Source organism: Panthera leo, chromosome D2 (assembly GCF_018350215.1).
Source record: "Panthera leo isolate Ple1 chromosome D2, P.leo_Ple1_pat1.1, whole genome shotgun sequence".
In the NCBI taxonomy this organism is placed as follows: Eukaryota; Metazoa; Chordata; class Mammalia; order Carnivora; family Felidae; genus Panthera; species Panthera leo.
The window spans coordinates 64414313-64439022 of NC_056689.1; the positions used below are offsets into that span (position 1 = coordinate 64414313).

The window sequence follows — 24710 nt, forward strand, 5'->3', positions numbered from 1 at the left end:
AGCTTATGGTATCTTCATTTTCGGAAGAGTTAAGTGAATGTGGAGTTGAGCTCCATTTGAGTCATCAAAGGGAGGAGAAATCAATAATAGCTAAATTAGAGTAAAAGACCTCAGAAGGGAGTTGAAAGATTAGTATAATGGTGCACACAACAACCATACACAGGAATTTTAAGTCATCAGACGGAGGTAATCCAGAACATACAAACTCAGTGTGAAAAGAAAACCAGTAGAAAGGGTGGGATGAATTTGGGGTGTGGGGCCAGCCAGAAAGCAATCAGTAGATTTTTGCCCCTGGGAAGTCCTTAATCCCAAATGGTCTTCACGTTTTCTAAGAGCCCACACCTAATTTAATGTAATGCTTATTTATGTAATATCCTCTGAATGACACTGAAATGGTGTGAGTTAGATGGCTACTGCACCTCTCCTGGGGAGCTTACAAGACCAGACAGCCAACAGTGCTGCAGACACAGGGATAGACAGATAACTGACTGTGCTGGGAGACACAGAGCAAACCACAGCATATGGAACAGTCCTTGTGCAAGGTAGAATGTTTTTAAGTAAAATTTGCTATATTCTCCCTCTGAGTCTGTTTCCATCTAGAGGTCATTTGCAGCTAAGATGTGCGGCCACTGATGGCACTTGAGCTGGGGAGCATTGTCCCAGGAGTTTCCACGTGAGGAAAACTGCAGCTCTCACTCAAGGCAACTCACATCTCTCCCCACTCTGTGTGCTGAAAGTCAAGTTCTCTCCTGGTAGTGACTAACAAAGAAATGCATGTAATAAAAGGCTATTATACTCTATTCCTAGAGCTAGGTCATTATATTTAGCAAACAAATCCAGTGGACTTAAGTTGTTCTTTGAAGCAAATCTTGAAAATAGGACTTATTCTCTATTCTCCAAGGTGACGGATACTATCAACTCCAAAAAAAGAAAAACAACAACAACAACAACTCTCTCCAAAATCTGTCAATCTCACAATGCTCACAATTCAGTCCTACATATCCTTGCCTCTTTCTCTTACTCCTCCTCTTCCTTTTTTAAATAAAAAATAGGCTTTGGGCACCTGGGTGGCTTAGTCTGTTGAGCATCCAACTCTGGATTTTGGCTCAGGTCATGATCCCAGGGTCGTGGGGTTGTGGGGTTGTGGGATCAAGCTCTGTGTCAGGCTCTATGTTGAGTGTGGAACCTGCTTAATATTCTCTCTCTGTCTTCCCCTCTCCCCTCACTTTCTCTCTGTCTCTTAAAAAAAAAAAGAGGATAATTCCCAAAGCATATATCCATATCTAGTGGATAATGTTAACCATTTCATAGTCTCCTTCCTCTATTTAAATTATTCTGCTCTAAATTATACTCTATTTTAGTCATCTGCATTAACACCAGGGGAACTAGAGAGATACTAAATTAAATGATCTTCTTTTTTTTTCCCCTAGAAAAAAGCATAATACCAGTACCAGTGTAATCCTCAAAGAGTACCAAGATAAAGTGTACAATATATGAGAAAATGCATATTCAAGCCAAGCCCTCTTTATATAGGAAGAGTAAAATAGAAAAATTAAACAGACCTGGAAAGACCTACAGGCAGAGCTTCAAGACATGAACATAAATGGGGCTAGGGAATGGGGGAACAGAAGCAGGGAATTCAGTGGATAGTTTGGAGAGACACAGTTCAAGGAAAACACATAGGATAAGCCATGCAAGCCAAATGTTTCTTAAAGAAACAAACTATTTACCATGATCTCCTCATTCCCCTGCATTATTTTTAGAAAGGAGTGAACAGACCATCCTCCTTTGACTTAATCCCTATTTGAATTAGGTCATTTGGCACAAATAAGGAGTTATAAAACAGTAAGAAGACATTTCTTTCAGTATCTTCTTTCTAGAAATCTAGAAAAGAAAGAGAGGAAACCCCTATGTTTTAGTAAAAGGGGAACAAACCCTAGTTTGTCAGGAGAGAGAGAAGGGAGGTGAGGAATGGAGAAGTTCCCTTTTAACATCCCTGATACACTGATCTGAGGAATACAAACCTCCAAGCTCTCAAATCATTCTCTGTTTGAATTAGAGACACTATCTAAATATTAAACTCTTCCTGTGTGAGAACCCACACACGAGATGAACACACCATTAAGCAGCAAACTGTGTGTTAATGATGAGGGGCCCTTCTGTTCTTATGCTTCCTGATATTAAGCTTCAATGCAAAGAAATGACCCAAGTCATTCCTTTTCCACTTTTGCATCTTGGTTTTTATGTTGGTATTCATGGGTCTGAAGAGGTTAACTCAATTTTTTAAAATATTATTTTTCAAGGTTAACATAACATACTAACAGGAAGCTAATAAATAGAGACATGCATCTTATGGTGATCCAAATGTCAGAAGAGGAACCTCAAGAACAATGAAATTAAAAAATGAGAATACAGGCTGTATTTTTTTTTCCATTTTCTCTTCTCCTTTACCATTCAGTGAAACTAACAAAAGCAGTAAGAACAAAAAATCAGAGATAGTTAACACAGTAAGTTCAAATATTTTCCTTTACCATGGGGAAGTCTTAAGGTGAACCAGGGAGGAAGAGAAACATTTTACTGTCTTTTATAAAATAAATAAATAATCAATAACAACTGACCTTTATTAATAGATCTTTTGTTTGCCTTGTCTGAGTGCTAAGGTGTCATGGGACACAATTTGCCTGAGAGGAAATTCAAAACTTAAAAAAGCTGGCTTGAAAGTGAAATTTAAATAGGATCTGGAAATCCCAAGTAAAACTTATTAATAAGTAATAAAGTGTTCTGTTGGAAGAAAAAAAACCTATGGAAGTTAAGTGATTCTCATGCATTTCTTATGATTTAATCACAGAACCAAAATGCTTCCATAGGATTCCAGTTCTAATCCTCTCCAGGGGCATCTGGATGACTAAATATTTAGCATTTTGTCACTCTTTTAAAGGAAACTGATGACAAAATTAGGAAGGACTGCAAAGATCATGTAACTCTAACCACCTTGTCTGACAAATGGTGGAGGTTATACTTTTAGAAGAATCTGTTCTTAATCAGGAGCTTCTCAGAGTCAGGAATAATCTTAGCATGCCATATGCTGACTCGGTTATAGGAGCAGGAGCTCCTATGAACAGAAGGACTGGAGGGGGCCAGTTTTGACATGGGGGAGAGTTACAAGAAGTCAACTGAGGGAGGCATCTGGGTGGCTCAGTAGGTTAAGCGTCCAGCTTCGGCCCAGATCATGATCTCACAGTTCATGAGTCCAAACCCCGCATCAGGCTGTGCGCTGACAGCTCACAGCCTGGAGCCTGCTTCAGATTCTGTGTCTACCTCTCTCTGCCCCTCCTTTGCTCATTCCCTCTCTCTCTCTCTCTCTCTCTGCGCCTTCCTCCCTCCCTCTCTCTCTCTCAAAAAATAAATAAACATTAAAAAGAAAAAAAAAAAAGTCAACTGAGGAATGTGACCAGTAGGATCAGGCCTAGACACGGTTCTGTGGGGATGACAGTCCTACAATTTGAGGGCCTCTCTTCAAGAAACAGAATACAAAATTATGAATAAAACGAGATTTAACAGACAGCACTTATTAGAATGACAAATGAGATCACAGCAAATTGCCAGTGCCTTAAAAATCTGCACACTTTTTTTTTTTTTTTCTGAGATACCTTTAGGCAATTTTGGCAGAAATGAGAAAAGAGAACTGTTTTCTGATTGCGCCCTAGCTTTCCCTCCGTGCCTGAAACAATCGAAGCTTCCCCCCCAAACACCCAGCCTGCGAAGGAGCCCATGTCTGTGAAGACTCTTATTCTTGACCTTCATTGGCTTCACTTATTGGCCACCTTCGCATGGGATTCCACATGAGATGCTCATTAGATCTTTTCGAAGCAACTATCGTTTCAGCAGTCCTGGGCTGTGAACCCGGACACACGGACGTAAGCCTGAACTCTGACACTGAGGGCTTCAGTCTCCTCCATGGCTATACTACCCATTTGTAAGGTCTCTTCCCATTGTAATACCATCCACTGCCGAGTACCTCCATCTACGCTGTTGGTGCTGCCAGGCTTAGTAAATGCTACTGTCGTTGCTCAAGCTAGAGCTCTGAGCCTGCCTTCACTCGACCCCCCTGTTTTCTCCCCAAACCTCATCAGTCACTAAGCCCTAACCGCCTCTATCGTTAACCCCCCCTCACTGCTCTGGCCTGCCCCAGTGCCTCTAACAATGCTGCCACCCTCTCGCCTCGCTTCCCTCAAGCCACCCTCTGCCCTGCTACCACTGCAACCTTATTTTTTTTTTAAAGAGCAATGTCGTTTTTTCCCCACTCTCTGGAATATCTGTGTGGCCTCCCATTGATCTTAAAGTTTAAATTTCATAAAGTAGAACATGGCTCCTACACGCACATTCCAGTCCCTACGCTTCCAATGGTCCTTTAAGCTCACAACTGCATGTGAACCCAGACGTAATGTTCTCCTGCCTGACCTAAAGAGCTTCAATATTTGTTAGTGGTCTGACTGACTGACTGTAGTTATATTGGTAATGGACTTTTCCAGGCATAAACAACACGTTCCAGTTACGTGAGCAATTATTGTAGCAAGCATCTAGAAAAGCAGGATAAAAAAAAAAAAAATCTGAGTAACTGTAACACAAGGGCAATGCTATTTCCTGAAATTGTTATCTTATGGATGACATTCCCAACACTGGATTTCCTCTTGAAAGTTTAGGCTGATTAAAGGATTAAATGCTACAGATGATTCAATGTTGTGTATCTCTTTTGGGAGGGCTGGGTAGTTATAAAATATGCCTAGGAACCAATCCAAAGGTTTACTGATTTTTTTCTGTGCTATCATGCAAAAGTGTAAGCTTCCATGTAAGATACCCAAAAGCTGGCCAGGAACTGAAGAGATCTACTTCCCATTGTGTGAATTTCTTCTATCTAGAAATGGGGAGCCCTGTATAAGTACAAGAACATCAGGGTATGTAGTTGGAATCAGAATCTGAATTCCAGGTTTTTCAACTATTTCCTAAAGGGCACTCAAAACTGCATCCTCTGTACAATGGGACAAAGCCAAATCAAGTATGGTGGCAGCTTGGAGACCTAAAGTTAGAAGATGAGAGGGCTGGATTCTGGTTACAGAGCCAATTTTAATTCCTTGTATGAGCTTAGTCAAGTGAACTCTTCCTCCCTCCCTTTTCCTATTGAATAAGATTAATAAAATTAGAATTCCATTTCTAACTGGATTGTTATCACCAGTTTACTTTAGGGAGTACTTTAAAAAACTGTCATTGTGCTAAGCATTTTAAATAATATAATCTATATACATTCTTAACTATCCTATAAAGCCAATGCTTGCGTTTGTTTATTTGTTTGTTTGCCATTTTCAGATGGCAGAATTTAAGGAATTTGCCTAACATCAGCTAGAACATAAGTGGGAAGCTGGTATCTGAACTCAAATAAACTTAGACCAGAGCTCAGGTGCTTAACCACCATGCTGCATGGCCTCTTTGGAGAGGGAAAGACAAGAGATTCAGAAAGTTTCAAAGAGTATACTTCTTGCTTTTAATCAGCCTGATGCTAAGCTCTGTCTGTCTACCTATCTGTCTATCTATCTATCTATCTATCTATCTATCATCTATTCAATTGTTTTTCTAGGTCTACCACAATTCATAATTGTTCTTCTAAGTGCTACTGAGGATACAAACAGAGAAAACAAATACCTCCCCTCACTGCACATAACAGCTAAGGGGAGACTCACAGAGCTGAGTGCTGTAGATACTAAGTACTGTGGGAACAAAGAGAAAGGAGCAATCCCTAGCTGGACACAAATGGGATCTTTTCAAGTTCTTACAAGCCGGGTGCTTTACACACAGTATGTCATTTAATTCATTTTACAATGCTGGAGGATAGTATTTGCTATTCTTACACATGAGATGGGATGGCCTGGGGCTTGGGTCACACATATGTAAGCTTAGATCTTCTTGGCTTCTGATCTGGAGCAAAGGCTTGAAGGATGGGCTGAGTTCGTTTTTCTACCGTCCTGAGCTGAGGGATCAATCTTGGCGTCTCTCTTGCTGAGACCCCTGTGGACGCCACAGGCCAGAGAGCCACAACTTTCCTCATCCCCCGGCAGGTATAAAACATGGAAGGGTCATGTTCAGAAAAGAGGAGAGAAACTTCTCAAGAATCTACAACAAGACTGTCTATATCCCCCTCTGCTAATGAAGAATCCTGAAAGTCACTCAAATGACCCCACTGCAAACACAAGAAACAAGGCTTCAGTAAAGAAAGATAAGACTAGAAAAAAAAAAAAAAAAAAGGTATCTCTATTCCATGTGGGAAATCAGTTGCAAAAATGTGTAAGTATGTCACTGCTGCTCCTCTCAATTTTTAATCCTTTAATCCTATATCAAGACACTCATGAAATATAGAAACCCCATACCCTGTCTGCCCTAGGAAATGCAAATCTCCCAGGAAAGAACCAGTGTCTGGCCCTGTGACAGGGAATGGGCCACAGTGAATGGCCCTGTGTGGAGAAAAGGAGGTGTGCTGTTCACAGAGCTGAACAGGAGGGTGAGGGCCTCTCTGGGTCCAGTCATGGGGGAAGGGGAAGCCCATCTACCAGAACTCACTGCCTGGCTGCTGCAGGGGGGGCTAGAAGAAAAAAAAAAAAAGCAAAAAAAACCATTTTCTTGAAAATGGAACCTCTTCTTTAGATTTCCTCCAATTTTTTTTTCCTTTAAACTGTCCAAGATTAATGTGGCAAAAATAAAATGCCCCACAGGCTGCTTATTTTGACGCTTACTACAGCACATAAAAGTGAAGAATTAGCATGGAATGAATAATTTATTTAGTGCTTTACTGTTGTTTTAAACAAATCACTTCCATGAAAGCAATGTGTATTCAAGCAATAAATCACTGTTTAGCACTCTGTCGTGAGGAAAAGATACCACTTGGCAGAATTATTGAATGGCAGTGCCTGGCGGGGAGGCAAGCGCAATAAAGATAAAGGTGATGTCCTTGCATTTTGCTTGGGATTTCATTTGGATCTGAAGGGGGCTGTGTTTGAGTGAGATTCAGTAAGGAGACCCTTCCCTTTATACACAAGGTTTAAATGAGCACCTACTTCTGCTAATGCATCTGATGCCATGACTAGGAGGGTGTCACTTATTATTACGTCAGAGCTATTCCTATCTTTTTCATGCAACAACTGTGGGCCAAGAACAGAACTTAAGAGTCTGGCATACACTATTGATATAAAAAGCAATGAGTTCTATGCCCTTGAGTTGATCACTATTTGAGGGGTGGGGGCTTCAGACCCCTTTATAAGTACGGTGTGATAAGCATTAAGATAGGGGTGCATACAAAACACTCTGAGGATTTGCCTGGTAGGACGATGGGAATCTGAAAACTCTTCTCAGAGGCGGTTACACTGTATCCAGAGCTTGTCCAGCCAAGGGGGCTGCAAATCACGTGGGACCAGAGGAGTGCAAGCCTGATGTGCACACGCCGTCTGGATGGAGAGGGTGTGTTTGGATGTGGTAGGGCTCAGGGAGGGAGGAGAAGGAAATGAGAGAAGGGAGGAGTGACAAAAGGCTTATGGAAGGATCAGCAGGGATGCAGGATGACCACGGACCCTTGGGAGATGCTGTGCCTCCAAGATAAGTTGGCCTCAAAGACCAGAATCTGAAAGCAGGGTTAGTAGTGAGGCAGGGCTACTGAGGCTGTTCTTTACCGGTCTTACTAATTACCAAGTTTGTCTGCACTGGAACCACAGCAAAGGAAACTGGTTCAGGTCACAGGAGTGACTCCAGTTTGGGGCGTCTGGGTGGCTCCATTCGGGTGAGCGTCTGGCTCTTGATTTTGGCTCAGGTCACAATCTCGTGGTTTGTGCGATTGAGCCCCACATCGGGCACAGAGCCCTTCTGGGATTCTCCCTCTCTCCCTTTCTCTCTGGTCCTCCCCCACTCACACAAGCACTTTCTCTCTCAAGATAAATAAATAAACTTAAAAAAAAAAGAATGACTCTGGTTCTCAGTCAAATCGGAAAGTGGAACTGCCCTATCGTGCCAACTTTATGAAGTTCTCAGAATGAAATCATAACTCTAGTTTGGGTTGAGGAAAAAACAGTTCCCACAGGGCTAAACTAGCTCAGATTACAAATTTTTGAAATGTCTTTTCTTTGAGAAAAAAAAAAAATCAACGTCACAAACATAATGACCTGAGGTCTGACATTTAAAGCTGAGACGCCTACAGCCCTGCATTACTTCTTGCAACTGGTGACAATGAGTACAGGCTGATAATTCCTGTCACTCACGGTGCAGAGGGCTGAGGGCTCACCGTTTACACACCCAGAGGGAGAGCAGAAGCCTTCCATCCCATGAACTTCATATCATTTCCCTCTGGCTTAAATAGTAATAATTAATAACATGTCGCCCTCAAGGAATTTAGAAAACCAGTATTCCCCAGCCCGGCCGTGAGTGGTTCAAGAAAGAATAAATTTTTAGCCTCTTTTAGGTAGTTTCGATTTTGTCAAAAATTTGCTGAAAGCTGAAAACAACACTTCTGGCCACTGGGGTGAAGATGACAGGCACAGAGAAATGTCATGAATTTGATGATTGTCAACTTAATGATATTTGCCCCCCCCCCTTTTTTTAACTATCTTGGTGTCAGCATTTTATCAAGCTCAGACAAAACTCAAAATGTTGTTGGCTACCAGCCAACACAAAAATGTTTCACCCTCAGGAAGAAACTAATCAATGAACAACTCTCTATTGAATGTTCACTGTGTTCAAGGCAGAGCCAGTAGACCCTATGGGGGACAAAGGGGTATAAAATGTAATTTCCACCACCCAGGAATTTATGATCTAGGCAGAATCTGATTATCAGTCTCTTATTTAGAAACACTCAAGGTCTGCCTGCCCCAACAGGATTAAATTAATTCCCTCTTCTTCCACAGGACATCAAAGGTCCATTCTATATAGCACCCACTCTCTTTCCAGTTTTATCTGGTGCCACTTCTCCTTGCCACCCTGCCTTCCTGGCCTCCCTGCTATTCTTTGAATCACCATGGATTTCAGGCTTCTGGGGCTTTCTCAGTTTCCAATACCCAGCTGAGATGCCATCTCCTCCGTGAAGCCATCCCAGGCTCTCTGTGTAGCTTCACCTATGATTCTTTAGCGGAGCGTGTTTCTACCATGGCTGAGGCACACCACTTTCATTGTTTTTTACCTGTCTCTTCTATCAGGTTGTCATCTAGTTGTTGAATTTTTAAGTATAATTTCTTGTGCCAAGATGGAATAGGACATAAAAGAACCCCTGGTAGGTGGGCAATGAATAATTACACAATGTCCAGATGTGTCTGGGTAAAAATGTGAGTCAATTTACAACGAATGAAATTATTTATACGTGCAAGCCAACTGCCGTCCCTGATGCGCGGTAGATTCTCAATAACAATTAGCTGGGTTAGAACTAAGTGTCCGTTGAATACCACAGTTCGAAGAATGATGGGCCTCAAATTATGCCGCTGGCAGCACCTTCTCAAAAGTTCAGAGTTCGGGTGAGCACAGCATATTTGTGGTTCATCATTTAAACCAGCCTGATCACAGATTACAGTGATGCTTGAAAAAGATGGTTGTAAAGATACAGTAAGGTAATTTTTGGGTGGTCTCTAATGCTAGGTTGAGAAATCTCTAGAACTCTTCTTGTGTGTGTACATGGTGAAATATGGAGCACAATTTAAGATTCTGAGCCCAGAGGTGACGCACGCAACACTGAAGATGCAAAGATGTATTTTAAATCTGACATCTATGTAAGCAATGGATTAGCAGGTACTATCAAACTTTTTCCTAAAGAACACGATAGTAAATATTTTAGGCTTGCGAACCACAACATGTGTGTCACAACTACTCAATTCCACAGCTGTATCATGGAAGCAAACCATAGACAATTTGTCTACAAAAGGGTGTGGCTGTGTCCCAAAACCATTTTACAAAACCAGGTAATGAGCCATATTTGGCCCTAAGACTTTAGTTTGTAAACCCTGGATTAGAGCAGTAAGTGTCTGAAAGTTAAGGAGACATTTAAGAGTCTATTTAAACGTGCTGGTGCAAAAATTTGGAGGCTTGTACCAGGGTGGTAGGAATAAAAATGGAAAGAAGAGAACAAAAGGAAGAGAGATTACGGGGTGCTGGGGGGAAGTGGGGAGTCCCTGGATGTTGTAGGAAAAAGAACAAGGAATAATCTAAGGGGGTTACTCTTTAAAGTTTTGAAAAAAAGAGGACTAGAGACATCTTTGACAGGACAGGTTCTACTATGTTAAGCATCTGGGAGAAGCTCTCCTAAAAAGTTTGGAAGACAGCAATTTGAAAAGCCGCATATATGGAAACTAGAGGCTTGGGATAATCAAAGAAGTATACAGAATTTTTACGCTAGGAGGCACCTAGAGATGACTTAGTCCTAATTTGCCATTTTATAATGTAGCAGGGGAGGCAGTGTTTAAGTCGTAGATCTTTACACAGATGATGGTCAAACCACAGCAGCCCCAAATCATGGTTTGTTTGACATCAGCCAGATTTAAAAACAAAGTGGATCAAATTGCCAGCATTTAAAAATCAGGAATTTATATACAGAATTGGAATTCTCACTTCTCTTTGAAAAATATCAGAAAAACTAGCAGTATCAGGTTCATATCCCCACAAAGCATAACTAGCCAGGAGGATACAGCAGTGACTCCCCCTTACGAAACACGGGCTCGCCTTTCACTGGAGCAAACTCCTTGCTATTACTCACCGACACCACTCACGTGGTGCTAGCATTCATGTGAGCTTGTGAGCTCTGATATCAACGTCTGAGTTTTGGAACTGCCAGGATGGTGCCCTGGTTCTCCCACTTTCTCATGGGAGGTGACCTAACTTCTGTCCGCTCCAATTTCTTCATCAGGGAAGTGTGGAATAATTTCAGCTCCTCAGAGGATCTCAGAGGATTATTAATGAGGATTAACTGAAATATTCTATGTTAAGCACTGACACACAGTAGTCCATCAAGTGTTAAATAATTGTGTTTGATATCATGAGGGGAAATTGAAGCCCAGAGAAGTCATGTGAATTGTCCAAGTCGACGCTCAGTTGGTGACAGAACCAGTGACAAAACTCATTTCTCATGACTTCGGGGCTACTTCCAATATTCTGAGGGTATTCTAGCACAAATACAATTGGGATGTTTGAAAAACCTAACAAAGGTGTTCCCTGAATCAAGAGGAAAAAGTACAAAGAACAAGTCCGATACGATGATGGGTCAATATGATGAACCATGTCCGTGGGTAATATCCAAATGCAATATATCAGAACAAACATATACTACTTGTGTGTCTGTGACTTACTCCCCCCCCCCCCAAAGCCACATAAAAAAAGTCTCAACATTTATTCTACCATTTGTGACAGAGTAAAAACCAACCCACATCTCATATCCAAGTTTTAGCTGCATTCTATCCTTAAGAACAACTGTTGGTAGAAGGACCGGTGGAAATACCCTGGAGCTACTTTGTCCTGCTTATGAATTCTAAGTCCCTGTCTGTTTCAAAAGTGGAGGAGAAAAAGTGCTAAGTCAACCAACTTCGGCTAATTAGTTCTTTCTATTTGGTGACTGTAAATCAATGACAAGCAAACTTCTAATACCTTCACCCTGGCTGAGAAGTTTGCTGCCACTCACCATCCATCACTTCTGCCTGTAAGTGGCCTTGCTGAGCTCTTTCTAAATAGCATCCAGTTCTCCGGTTATACGCATCCCCTCTTTTCTGCAGTCTACAAGAAAATGTGCTGGTGGCAGCTGTTTGTAATAAGCCGAAGGCTTTGTGAGACCAGTTGTAACGCAAAGGTCATATTTTCTACACTGTTTATAGATTGCAATTTGTAAGGTTATAATGTCATATGCTGTCAATAATTCAAGGTGGAGAATTATAACTGTTAATAGGTCATCAATTTTTCATTCTTCTCCTTCAATGCTCATTCTCTTGAGAGATTTAATTTATTTCATTGAAACATGATTCCTTGAACTTTGAACTAAAGGCTTCCTTTGTTTATTAGAAAAAAAAAACAGGGTAGAACATGGTAAATAATTCCTTAACTTTCAAGGGATTCGAACCAATCAAAAGATCACAGCTCAGATAGCAGAGATTCATCAAGTCTATTTTGCAGGAACCCACTGGTCCAGAAGATGTTATTTATGTTGTCAGTATACAAGAGGTTTAACCCCCATCCTTTCCCTACCAACCAAAAAATAAAATAAAATGCGAGGCAAATGTTGCCGAAATGCACCAACTACTAGAAGCTAAAGGAGTTTCAACCTGTTTGCAAGAATGTGTTTGTTGTAACTGTGGCCTGCCAGGAGTCTGTCCAAATGCTTCAGTGGGGGAGAATAATTAAATCTGAATTCTAGTGAGATTGGGAGTTCTGAGCTTATTGCCCCTGTTTTTTTAGGCGGGGTATGAATCTCTTTGAGTACCTGATAAAACCTATGGCCACTAGGAAAAAAACCAAAAAACCAAAAAAAAAAAAAAAAACCCACAAAAAACAAAAAACACAACAAAAAAAACTATGGCCACTAGATACACGACTTCCAATGAACCATGGCTATGAAGAAAATTCTGGGGCAACTTTCTGAAGCTCATTTATTTAAACTCTAGGTAAATAACGTCATCAGAGATGATGCCAATGTTAGGGATGCAGATGATCTTTCGCATACAACCAATGTGCCTCCAAAATAGAGGATAGAGGCTGCTGATGTTATCACTTCTCCAGGGTACTTATAACCTCAGAGGATTCAAAAGAATAATGAATCTTTCATCTTTGAGAATTCTATTCCTGCCCCTAACTTTAGACTGAGGCATATTAAGAAAGGCAGTGTTCAGAAAAATAACCAGTTACCCAAAGAGAAGACAGGTAGAACAGGGCTCCTCATTACCAAGCAAGGGGGGCATTGAACAGCCTACTTGTTTTGTTGTTTGTTGGTTTTTCCTGTCACCTTCTTCTCTGTAAATGCATTCTGAGCTGCTTGATTCTTCTGTGTCCCTTAGGGTTTGAAACTCTCATGGAAATCCTGTGAGAAGCTCAGAAAACATTATTAGCACCGAACATTCACTGAGGGTTACTAAGTTTCTGACCCCAAGACCCACTCAAATCTATTGGCTTTCATCATTTGTGTAGAGTTTCAAATCCCATCAGCAAGAGTCAGGCATCAATACATTAGCCAAAGCATGGTAATTATTTATCTAAGGATTTTGGTACCTGGAAATTGTCAGGTATAATTGCAAGAGATAGAACATAGTCTTGGATTAGACTGTGTGTAAGAGGCTAAACTGAATTCTTTAACCACAAGAAAGGCTATCACTAAAATCTGATCAAGGGAAATGCGATATTCAGATTCAACCATGACTTAATGCCTAAGATTCTCACTGTGCTGTGCTGACTTATAACATTAATATATATAAACCACGAGGGGGAGTACACACACACACACACACACACACACACACACACACACACACATATATGGAGCTAAATAAATATTGATATGGAGGAATTGCTAACAAAATTGTGCTTCTGTCTTCCAAGTTAAGAATCGTACTTTTTCAACATACTGTATATTCATTAGCCAAGACAGCTAGGCTTGAAATTTCACAGTATGTTAGTCCATGGAATGTGGAAATGTAAACAGAGGACTGTGCCCAGTTTCAAGGATGAAAAAACTAATTTAGATTTAAAGTGGGGGGGGGAGAGGAAGGGGACTTCTCTTTCATCAAATTATTACCATTTTAGTAATCTATCAGAACTCACAGTTAAGCAAATTATCTTTTCAAGGCATTCAGTTGTGCTTTTGACTTTATTCCCAGTCCCTTAAAGAGGTCAGGATCACAGGTAAAAGATACAAACATGATAATCAAATATTCTAGAAAACACAAAGTTTGGGTTCCTGGTTGTAGCTTACCAGAGTTTCATTAAATTAAAAAAAAATTAGAGAGAGAGAGAGAGTGCGAGCAGGGGAGGGGCAGAGGGAGGCAGAGAGAGATCCAACAATCCTGGGATCATGACCAGAGCCGAAATCAAGAGTCAGACACCCCACCGACGGAACCACTCAGGCACCCCCCAGAACTTCATTTTAATATTATTGGAATATTATCAGAATTTGAATTATCATGAATTATCAGAATTCATTTAATATTATTGGACTATTATCAGAATTTGGTTAAAATTTACCCATTAATATATTGTTCTCCCAGAGTTCATATTTTTTAAGGAGATAAAATAACCAAATAAAGAACATTTGATTATTCCTGAAGGTAGTCTGGGGAGAGTTCTTTGATATCAGAGACCTTATTCCATTTATCTTACACCATGACTGTCTAGCTTCCTGGCACAGGATTATTATGACTATTGGTCAAATGAATGAAATACCAAAGGTGTTACTAAAAAAGAACACTCAAACTTGTTCTGACTTTTCAACAGCTATTTTGACAATATACAGCTTACTGCCTAATTCAGAATGATTATGTATACAGTTACACCCTGATATTATTTTCTTATATAATCTATCCTATAGGTAGCAGGCAACCCAATGCATAGAATTTTGAAAATCAGAGTTTTTTTTTCTCTTTCCTTAAGACAGTGGGGGCCCTACCAAAAACAGCATTGCTTTTTTTTTTTCCTTGTTATGTAATGATCGAATATGGTCAACCATTCAAGTAAAAAGTGCTTACTGCTTCCCAAGGATTTACCGCCTTTTATCACTACTAGAGTTCCATAAGCAACACTCCCCATGGTCTTTGCAACCAGCCTTTGCCAATATTAATAGCCATTCTTATGAATAGTAACCACTGGTAAACATTTATGTACCTTCATACAGTGCATTGCTATCTGTGTGTTTGACTTTACCACAAACTTCCAGATTGAAAAACTCCATACAAAACAGCAGCAATAGCAAAACAGAAGCCTAAGTCGCCTAAACAGCAGCAATTGTGACATACCCAATATTTGGTGGAATACCCAATATTCCAGTAGGGGAATCAATGGCAAAATTCTTGTTACCTATAAGTTGTCCTCGGTCCTAATGACAACTTGTAAAGGTCACATCTAACTTTCACGCATAGGGTGATAATTATTAAGAAAGATGACAATTTTTAAGGCCAGTTGTTAAAAAGTTTTAAATGCAAAAGCTAGTAACTTTTACCAATTTCTGTGTTAATGGAAATTATCAATGTATTTTATATATCAGAGGAACTGAAGTGGAATAAGGGACCATATATTTAAACAGGCTGAAACATTTTAGTCAATTATAAAAAAAGAACCCTAAAACAAGTCCCACCAAAGTGTTATCTCAATAATTTAAAGGTGAGATTTTTAAGAGGATGGAATGATAATTTATAGCTGAGAGTGATTAGTTTACTTCTTAATCAGTTTAGAAATATTTCCAGTGACACAAGCTTATTTACTAACATGTAAATTGCCTAAGCAATGTCTCAGGTACTTCCCAGATCTCCTTGCAAAGCTTCAGGCATAGCTAAACCAATTAACTCTACAGAAATGAACATAGTGATCACCATTCATAATCCCAAGAATTACTGTTCTCACCATCATTCATGTGGTACTGAAAGGCATGGAAGTGAATTTTTTTAATGTTTATTTATTTTTGAGAGAGAGAGAGAGAGAGAGAGAGAGAGAGAGACAGAGCATGAGCAGGGGAGGGGCAGAGAGAGAGGGAGACACAGAATCCGAAGCAGGCTCCAGGCTCTGAGATGTCAACATAGAGCCTGACACGGGGCTCGAACTCACAGACCCCGAGATCATGACCTGAGCCGAAGCTGGATGCTCAACCGACTGAGCCACCCAGATGCCCCTATGGAAGTGAATTTTATCTCTACAGGCACATACTTATAAACATATGTCAGAGATGCCTTCCATCCTGAAACCTCACAGACACATAAATAAGAATGAAAACATTAGCAAACGTGAACCACCTTCCTTCTGAGTTGCTTAAAAATACGGATCAGCAAATTTTCAGAGTTCTGTGTTTTCCATGTTTGTCTTCCAAACCCTTGTAAAGTGGAAACATGTCTTGCAACTGGAAACATTATATGAAATATTTAAAAAATCAAGGTGAAATGACCAGAGGCCTCTGATTTGGAATTAGAAAGTTAGTTTTTCTCTCTCATAAAATATACCCTTATGTATATGCCACAGAATATCCAGAATCATGTATACTCAAAGGCGCTCTAAATGCCTGGAGATAAGAAAGAAAAGAAGGAGGTGAGCATTTACAGGCTGCTTTTCATGAGGCCTTATGTTAAGTGAGTGCACCTCCTATTATATCATTCAAGCGTCACACAGCCTTATGGGGTTACTATGGTTACTGATAATATCACACATGAGGAAATGTGACATAGGGTGCCCCTTTCTCCATGGGTTCAGTCATTTACCATCAGAGCCAGAATTCAAATTCTGGTCAATTTGTTCAGAGACCTAGCAGGTTCTTCCCACATCCTGTGTTCTGCTGGTAACAGTAATATAACGATGAAATGCTCCTTAAGAATCAACTCCATATTAGATAGCAGCCTTATCCAAAATGAATTTTGAAACACAATGTTTTTCGGTAGCTTGGCTATGATATAGTTAACTGTGGTTTCCTTTGTATCTATCCTACTTGGGGTAGGATACTTTGTGGTTTCCATTTATCTATCCTGGAACTTGGGGTTTGCTGAGCCTCTTAGATATTTAAATGTCTTGTTCAAATTTTGGGGTTTTGCCCCCTCACAGTTCATCAAAGCTCTATTTTTTTTTTTAATTTTTTAGTGGAGAAGTTTTTGTTGTTTTGTTTGTTTTTACTTTGCTCTTCAGGTTAGATAATTCCTGTTGATATACCTTCAAGTTTATGAATATTTCCTTATTCTCTGTACAACCTTCTCATCTAATACTTGTTTTCATTTTATATAGTATCTTTTCCCTTTGGCTCTTTCTTTGATAGTTGTCATTTTTCTTCTAACACCTCCATCTATACTCTCTCAGTATGACCACCTCTTCTCTTAAGTCCTTGAACGTATTTATAAAAGCAACTTTAAAGTCTTTGTTGTTAATTCTAACAACGAGGATGTTTTCAGGTGGGTTTCTCTTGACAACTTATTGACTTCACCATAAGTGACATTTTCCACTTTCTTTATATGACTAGCAACTTTTTATTGTTCATAGAACATCATGGATACTATATTGGAAGGAATTAGATTTTGTTACCCACGTATAAGACTTTTTTTTTCTCCCTCCTAATAGGCTGTTAAAAAATTACTAACCAATCACCTGGGGTTTGTGGAACCTTAACTTTATACTTTATTAGCATGAGGCAGTTTAGATATTCCCTTAGACTTCTGGAAAATTCCTTAGTTCTCATATATACTCTTGATCACTAGGGTGTGCTCCTTCTGTGTTTGAATGGAAGGCTCAGGTATTTACTCCTTGCTTGGGCAGAATACAAACCACAAACTCTTCCCCTTTCAGTAAACAGCAGGTGACACCCGGTTTTATCTGTTTTCATCTTAAGACTGTTTGTGCCCACTGGCTCTTTAGAATCCAGGAATCAGCAAATATTTGATAAAGATTTTGAGGCTCCCACCACTGTGGCTTCTTCATTTCAGAGGCATGATCAGTCATTAGCCTCTTTGGATGCCCCCAACTCCAAACACCAACACCCTGATCGTAGCAGCTCTCTCCCTCAGGCCGACCCACACTGTGCCATTTGGATGGGGGTGTGTTCTCGGGGGAAAACACAGGTATCACCCAGTTTGGTTCCTTCCTTTCCCCAGTTAAGTTACCTTCAGTCTGCCTGTGGTTGATCCCTCTCCAACGCCTTCAAGTAATTTTTGTTTCCTCTTCAGAGTTTACAGTTATTATCTATGGAGGAGTTAGTCTGCTAGCCACTACTCCTCTAACAACCTAGGGCTCCTCCTCAAAAGCAAACAAGCAAACAAAAACGCAACATGAAACAAAAACCCCAAAACTCTGCCTGTTACAAGTGTGTTTCCTTTTTAAACTCAATTTTCAAACAACGTTTGGAACACGACGACGATGGCGGTGATTACAAAACCAGTCGCTTGCTTATGTTCTAGAATGCTTTCTATTCTTTTCCGATTTTGTTCAAGGTGGATTCCAGGGCCACCTTGAACAAAACAATGGTAAAAACAAAAATATACTGAACAGTTAGAGAAAGGCCATTTCATCAGAGTCATCCTCCTTTCTTCTCACCCTATTACAGAGGACTATGGGAAGCTATCCATCTGCCATTTCTTTCCATGCTCAGTGAATTTGCTGTAATATGTCAAATTAAGTCATCAAAAGAAGCGATGGGAAAAGCAGAAGTGGACCTCTGTCTCACATGTCAACTTTATTCTATAAAATTTGAGTCAACCATACCCACGTTCACATGGGGCAAAGGATCGATCTGGCTACTCCCAAGATCTAAAATAGTGGTGGGTTTAAAATCATTGTTTGTTCAGAGAGGTACCAGGGAAAGGAAGTATCTGTATCTCAGCTGACAAGAAGAGTGAGAGATGAAAAATCTATTACCTCTGCTTACAGCTGACTAAGGTAAGGCCACTTAGTCCCAACATACAGCTCGAGGGCTGATAATTATGCCAGCCCCTCATCTCAACTTCTGTGTATCCAACAAATCTGTCCACTTTTGGAGAGAAACTCATTTCTAGGGAGCCACTGGGTTAAAAAGTGGGTAACCATTTTAATTTTTTTAATGGATCTTCTGCAAGAGGGCAGTCTTTTAAGTGTAAAGTAGGGCAGCCCCTAGGAAGCTCTTGAATGCTTTTCCAGAATTATACATTCGCACGATGCTTAGGTATCAGTAGAGTAGGAAAAATGCATTAATATTTAACACTCATGTAGCAGTATAAATGCTTGCAATGCTCTACAATAAATAAAATCAGGTCTCAAAATGTGCCTTTTTAACACAATTGTAACACAGAAATATCTTCAGACTTTGTAATAACCTCCCAGGGGAAACAGCCAGAAGTCCCATCATGTGAAACTATAGTATACTGAGCAAAGTGGAAGAGACTATTCTATAAAACACAATCTTGTACTGATAAGACAAGGATCAGATGTCCCTAGGAGGGGCTTTTTTGCCTCTAATTTAAATGATGTTAGGATATTGCAAGCGCCTTCCCTAAAACTCCCCTTCAGGCTGTCTGTCTCCCTCGGCACCACCCTCATTCTGTCAAGTTCACTAATAGTAAGCAGTAACCTTGATGTATGGAAAGTTAGCTCTCTCTTACTTCCTTTCTCCACTACCCATCTTCAAGCCTCATCTGTGCCTTGTCTCCATCAGCAGGACATTGCTGACGTTTTAAAGTTCACCCGGAATGCAGTTCCCTAGCAGAGCCCCTCCCTATTATCCACCATCACTACCCTCTCTTAACGGCAGGGACTCTCAAGTTGAACAGGCAGTACTGAGCATGCCTCCGTTGATACCCATTCTAAGTCAGAACTTCTCTACGTGCACACACTTCCTAAATTCAGCTTCATCTAAGTTGCTCTTAATCTTAAGGGTCATTTATTGAACATGTACAAAAAAGGCGCACCTTGAAAAAAATTGTCTTGCAACGAAGACGTCTCTGAAATAGCACACAGCTTCCTTTTTAAGATCGTCTGCTCAGAAGCCAGCAGTTAGGGGGAGAGAGTCTCCTTAGGTCCCTTCGAACCCAATATGTCTTAACCAGTCCAGACCTGATTGTAGCAAAGGTTCGTTCACCCTCCTGTGAAACCTGAGATCCCTCTCACAGCTTTGGGAGTCTACAACATGTTTCAAATTGTTCTTTCTTCAGAGTGAATGCTGCTACCAACGTCATAGTGAATGGTAGCACAAATCGCAAGGGCAAATGGAGACCAAAATCGTTGAGAATTAAGAACAACAGCGGGGCGCCTGGGTGGCTCAATCGGTTAAGCGTCTGGCTTAGGCTCAGGTCATGATCTCGCAGTCTGTGGGTTCAAGCCGTGCATAGGGGCTCTGTGCTGACAGCTTGGAGCCTGGAGCCTGCTTTGGATTCTGTGTGTCCCTCTCTCCTTGCTCTCCCTCTGCTCACACTGTGTCTGTTTCTCTCCCCAAAATAAATAAACATTTAAAAGAAATGACAGGATTGGGACGCTGGGTGGCTCAGTTGGTTAAGGGTCTGACGCTTGATTTTGGCTCAGATCATGATCTCACAGCTTCACAGGTTCAAGCTCCACAACAGGTTCTGTGCTGGCAGAGCAGAGCCTGTGTGGAACTCTCTCTCCTCTCTCTGCCCCTCCTGCACTAATGAGTGCATGTGTGTGTATGTCTCTCTCAAAATGATAAATAAACTTAAAAAAAAAAAAAGAATAAGCAGACTTAAGGAGATTGGAGAGAACCCACGCCTTTATTTGCCACTTTCCATTCCTACCATATCCTATTCTTTCTGCATGTACACATAAAATTAACGCAATGGGTCTACGCTTAAGAGTGTGAGTAAATTGATTCCTAAAAAAAAAGAAAGAAAAAAAAAAAGAATAGACAAAACTAACGTATTAAAAATGCAAAACTGATTGCAATTCTACCAAAAGAGTTTATAATTTAAAGAGATTTATGGACACCTCTTTTAATTGGGGCAAATTAGCCTTCTGCAAAATGAGTTAATGACCTTTTAACTTGTGCTTTCCATGGTTATAATTGTTGACACAATAAGTTTGCTTAAAGGGAGCCTCATCCGTAGCCACTGAGTACTGGAGGTCAGTTATTCTAAATCATGTTTGAAAGAAAGCTGTCACTTTTTCACCCACTCAGTACTCCATGAGCCTAACTAATCTGACTTATGTTTAGCCATTTGTCAAATACCAGGTACAGCACACAACTTTATGTTCCATTGCCCTTGACTTACGTTTTCTATTTGACATGTAAGGCCCTTGGGATACAAGAGAGCTTTCCACCCAAGCCAGTGCCTACTCAGCATGTGTTCTAGAAGCAAGAGTGTTATTTCAGCTTTCTCGTTTCCTGGTTACAGAACTCAAATGGCTCAATAATTCTCCCCACAGAGATGTGTTTGACAAGCTGGACGGGGGGATGGCACCCTCATTCCGTCCTTTCCATTCCTCAAGTAGATGAAATCAGAACCCGAAACAATGAGAGCACGGTTAGCTGGATTTAACAGGCGAGCTCGGGCTGAAATGTTGGAAAGTGCACAGATCTTAATTGTAGTGGGCAATTCTAACTTGAAAATTGATTTTCTCTGAACAGATCTCTGTGTGAGTCCTCAACGTATGCCTGCCAGCTGTACCGACAAAAGTAGTTATGCCTTTTGGAATACAGTCAACAGAATCAAGGGAAGGTGAATCCGTGATTTTCAGCCTTGAACATCACTAATAATTATCTGTCTTTGATTAAAAAACCATTACCTCAGGAGCAGCGCTGGATCTTAAATCCCAGGCAGGCTACAGAAACTACTAGAAGGGGGAAGGGGAAAGGATACACAGAGAGAACGAGAACGGAAGAAGAAGAGAAAAAAGCAAGAGCGAGGGACAGAGGAGAAGAGACAAAGCATGAAACGGGGGTTGTATAAAGTCATTTTTGCATTTTCCGTTTGTAACTTCATTTTAAAAGTATGCAAACATCTCATTAGTTTCTACATTTAGAATCTGATTCTGATGGTAAAAGTAAATTAGTCTTTTGGGTCTTTTTATCCCCACTTCTACCAGTGACAGATCTGAAAGAGATGAAATATCTTATGCAATTAAATATCATCTGTTGTAAGGTGGCTCAGTGTGAATACTGTCTCAATAACTTAGAGTGAAGAAAGGAACAGGGGATAAAAAGGCGAAGACTGAGCAGGCAACACAGGATCACAACAGATAGGCTGCTGATGCTTGTCTCTAATGTGCTTCTTGGTACATCTCTCAAGAACTACAGTCTGCAGGGGCTTGAAAGCACAGGCATGCACAAACGAATCCCCGGCTCCTGGATTGGCTTCCCCAACATTCCTGGGGCTCAGATTCCCTTTCCTCTGTGATAACGAGGAGCTGGAGTGGTCTTCTGTGTAGGCTCAAACCAGGAAAATAGAGGCCAGTTTTGAACCTACTAACAACAGATTATAATCAAGTGAAAAGTATCATACATTTACCACAGTTTTTCCAAGATGAGAAAACCATAAAGTGGTTTCTAATATGTTTCCCAGACTCTTCTCTGAGGCTTTGTTGTCCAACTCTAGGATTCCACTTATTTCACACAGCGCTTTCACATTAGGTCAAGATACTACTCCTGAGGCCAAGGTTCTAAGAACTTCTTCAGTTCCCCATGTGGGGCCAGAAACTCTTCCGTGTGTGGACGCTGACAGCAGACTGCTCACTTCCTGCGGTTTATGACAGCAACTTCACATGAAGTTCCACTGGCATTTTTTTTTAAGTTTATTTATTTATTCTGAGAGAGAAAGAGCACAAGTGTGGAAGGGGCACAGAGAGGGAAAGAGAGAATCCCAAGCGCGTTCTGCATTGCTATTGCAGAGCCCAATGTGGGGCTCAAACTCATGAAACTGTGAGATCATGACCCCGGCCAAAACCAAGAGCTTGACGCTTAATTGGCTGAGCCACCCAGGCGCCCCCATGCATTTTTAATTAATATAACCCTCAAGGCATCCTTCTGACTATTGGTCATGCCCATTTCACAGAGGAGAAAATTGAGGCTCAAGGAAATAAAAGATCTAGCTGTCAATGCCATAGGGCAGTGATACAGGCTAAAGACTGAATGAGAATGTTTGATTTCCAGAGGAGTGTACAAAATTTATCTTTTTAATGTTTGTTTATTTTTGAAGGAGAGAGAGAGACAGAGCATGAGCAAGGGAGGGGCAGACAGAGAGGGAGACACAGAATCCGAAGCAGGCTACAGGCTCTGAGCTGTCAGCACAGAGCCCGACGCAGGGCTCGAACTCACAAATCGTGAGATCATGACCTGAGCCGAAGTTGGATGCTTAACCGACTGAGCCACCCAGGCACCCTCAAGATTTATCTTTTTAAACAAATAATTTCCTCAAGCTAAAAACTAGGTAATTTTTTGTTGTTGTTCATTCTGTAACAAAAAGGACTGCCCGTCTGGAATTGTATCATGCCTCACTGTTCACATTTGAAACTATCAGCACTTTGAATGTGCTTTAAATGAGGGGGAAAAAAATGCTCTTTTGGAAGCCAATAATCAACCAAGTAAATTTTATTCATCCAAGAATGTTATAGGAATAAGGGGAAATAAGTTATATAGTAGGGGAAATTAGAGACAAACATATTAATTCATGATTCTGATAAGAAAAATAAACCTATTTTGCTATTAATATAGGTCTATTAAAACTCTAATTAAAATCTAGTCCCAACGAGTTTCAGGGAACCTGCATGATATTGAAATTCTTCTAGCTACAGAATTGATTTTTTTGAGGTTAGCTCTTTATGCAAAATGACCACAGCATGACAACAATCCTTAGGAAATAGGCTGAATGTCTTAAAAAAGAGGACTTGGAGAAAAATAATATAATCAGGTATCCATTTGTCTACCAGTATGCTACTTCTCAGTATATAATTCCATTCTAAGTAATCAGGGAATAAAAAAATAGGATTGTATCATATAAATAGCAAATAAAAATCACAGAGACACAGTTATAGCAATTGACCGTATTTAAGCCAATAGATACTTTGGGAAAAGATTCCAAAACCATTTTTTGTATTGAAAACGCTATCAATGTAAATGGTGAGTTTGATTTTATTTTTAGCCACTGATTAAAACTACTTTGGACAGAAGTCTGTGCCACTGAGCTGTTTTTGCCCTGAAGTGAAAGTAATAGTTCAGATTCCATTTCAATTTTGCAGGCAAACGTGCTATTTAGCATTATTTGAATGTGAAATTACCAGTGAAGGTGTAACAACTCAGGATATAGCATTCTGAAATGGTGCCGGATATTTTTGAGGAGAAGGGTAAGATTAAGAGGCAATAACTCATCAATAGCAATCGGGCTGGGAGTTGACAGACACCCTAGAGGCAGGCACCGAAATGTGTTTTGTCTCCTCTCCACTCTTTGAGCCCAGAAAGCAAAGTAAACCGACCAGTCCATCTTGTGAAAATCAAATGGAAACCTTGTCAGTAGAATGGCTATTAGTAATTCCTGAAAAAAGGGCTCGAATTCACATGGGAAGGGTGGATATTAGGGGTTAAAAAGTGAGAACAGAAGAGCAGCCTTAGGAACCAATTAAGAATTTGAATTGGTAGTGAATCCTGGAATTATACGTCAGCTGGTGGGGTGGGGGGGGGTGGTGTGCAGAGAAACTAATGGGATCCATTCAACAAGTTGTATTTTTTTCTGTTACATTCTGGCGAGGATTGCCACAGATGGAGCTAACACCAGTTTACCCTATAAATTGAGAAGGAGTAGGGAGTAAAAAGTCTGTGCAGGTATGATATGTAGCCTTTGCTTTACCAGGTGAGGTATGCTAATAAAAGTTACCTCAAGCGTTGCTTTTCTAGAGCATTGCATGGCTCTTTTCTTCTGAAGGGAGGGCTACATGGGAAGTTGTACACTGATCTTGTCCCCAACACATCCGTCATGGTAGATACAGAACTTATAGCTGTACGGGTCACAACAGCAGCAACGATGGCAACACAATACTTTAAAAATAATTTTCCATAATCGGAAAAATCATGA

The 24710-nt window shown here is 40.5% G+C and overlaps 1 protein-coding gene and 1 long non-coding RNA gene across 7 annotated transcripts in view; one reads left to right on the forward strand and one right to left on the reverse strand.

The window, feature by feature from the left end:
- SORCS1 (sortilin related VPS10 domain containing receptor 1) overlaps positions 1-24710 on the reverse strand; it is a 508818-nt gene that overhangs the window by 332565 nt on the left and 151543 nt on the right. The gene's annotated exons all lie outside the window — the stretch shown is intronic.
- On the forward strand, positions 16449-21522 carry LOC122202239. Its single transcript, XR_006194537.1, has 3 exons — positions 16449-16522; positions 18269-18600; positions 21275-21522. It is a non-coding gene; the product is annotated as an uncharacterized LOC122202239 (long non-coding RNA).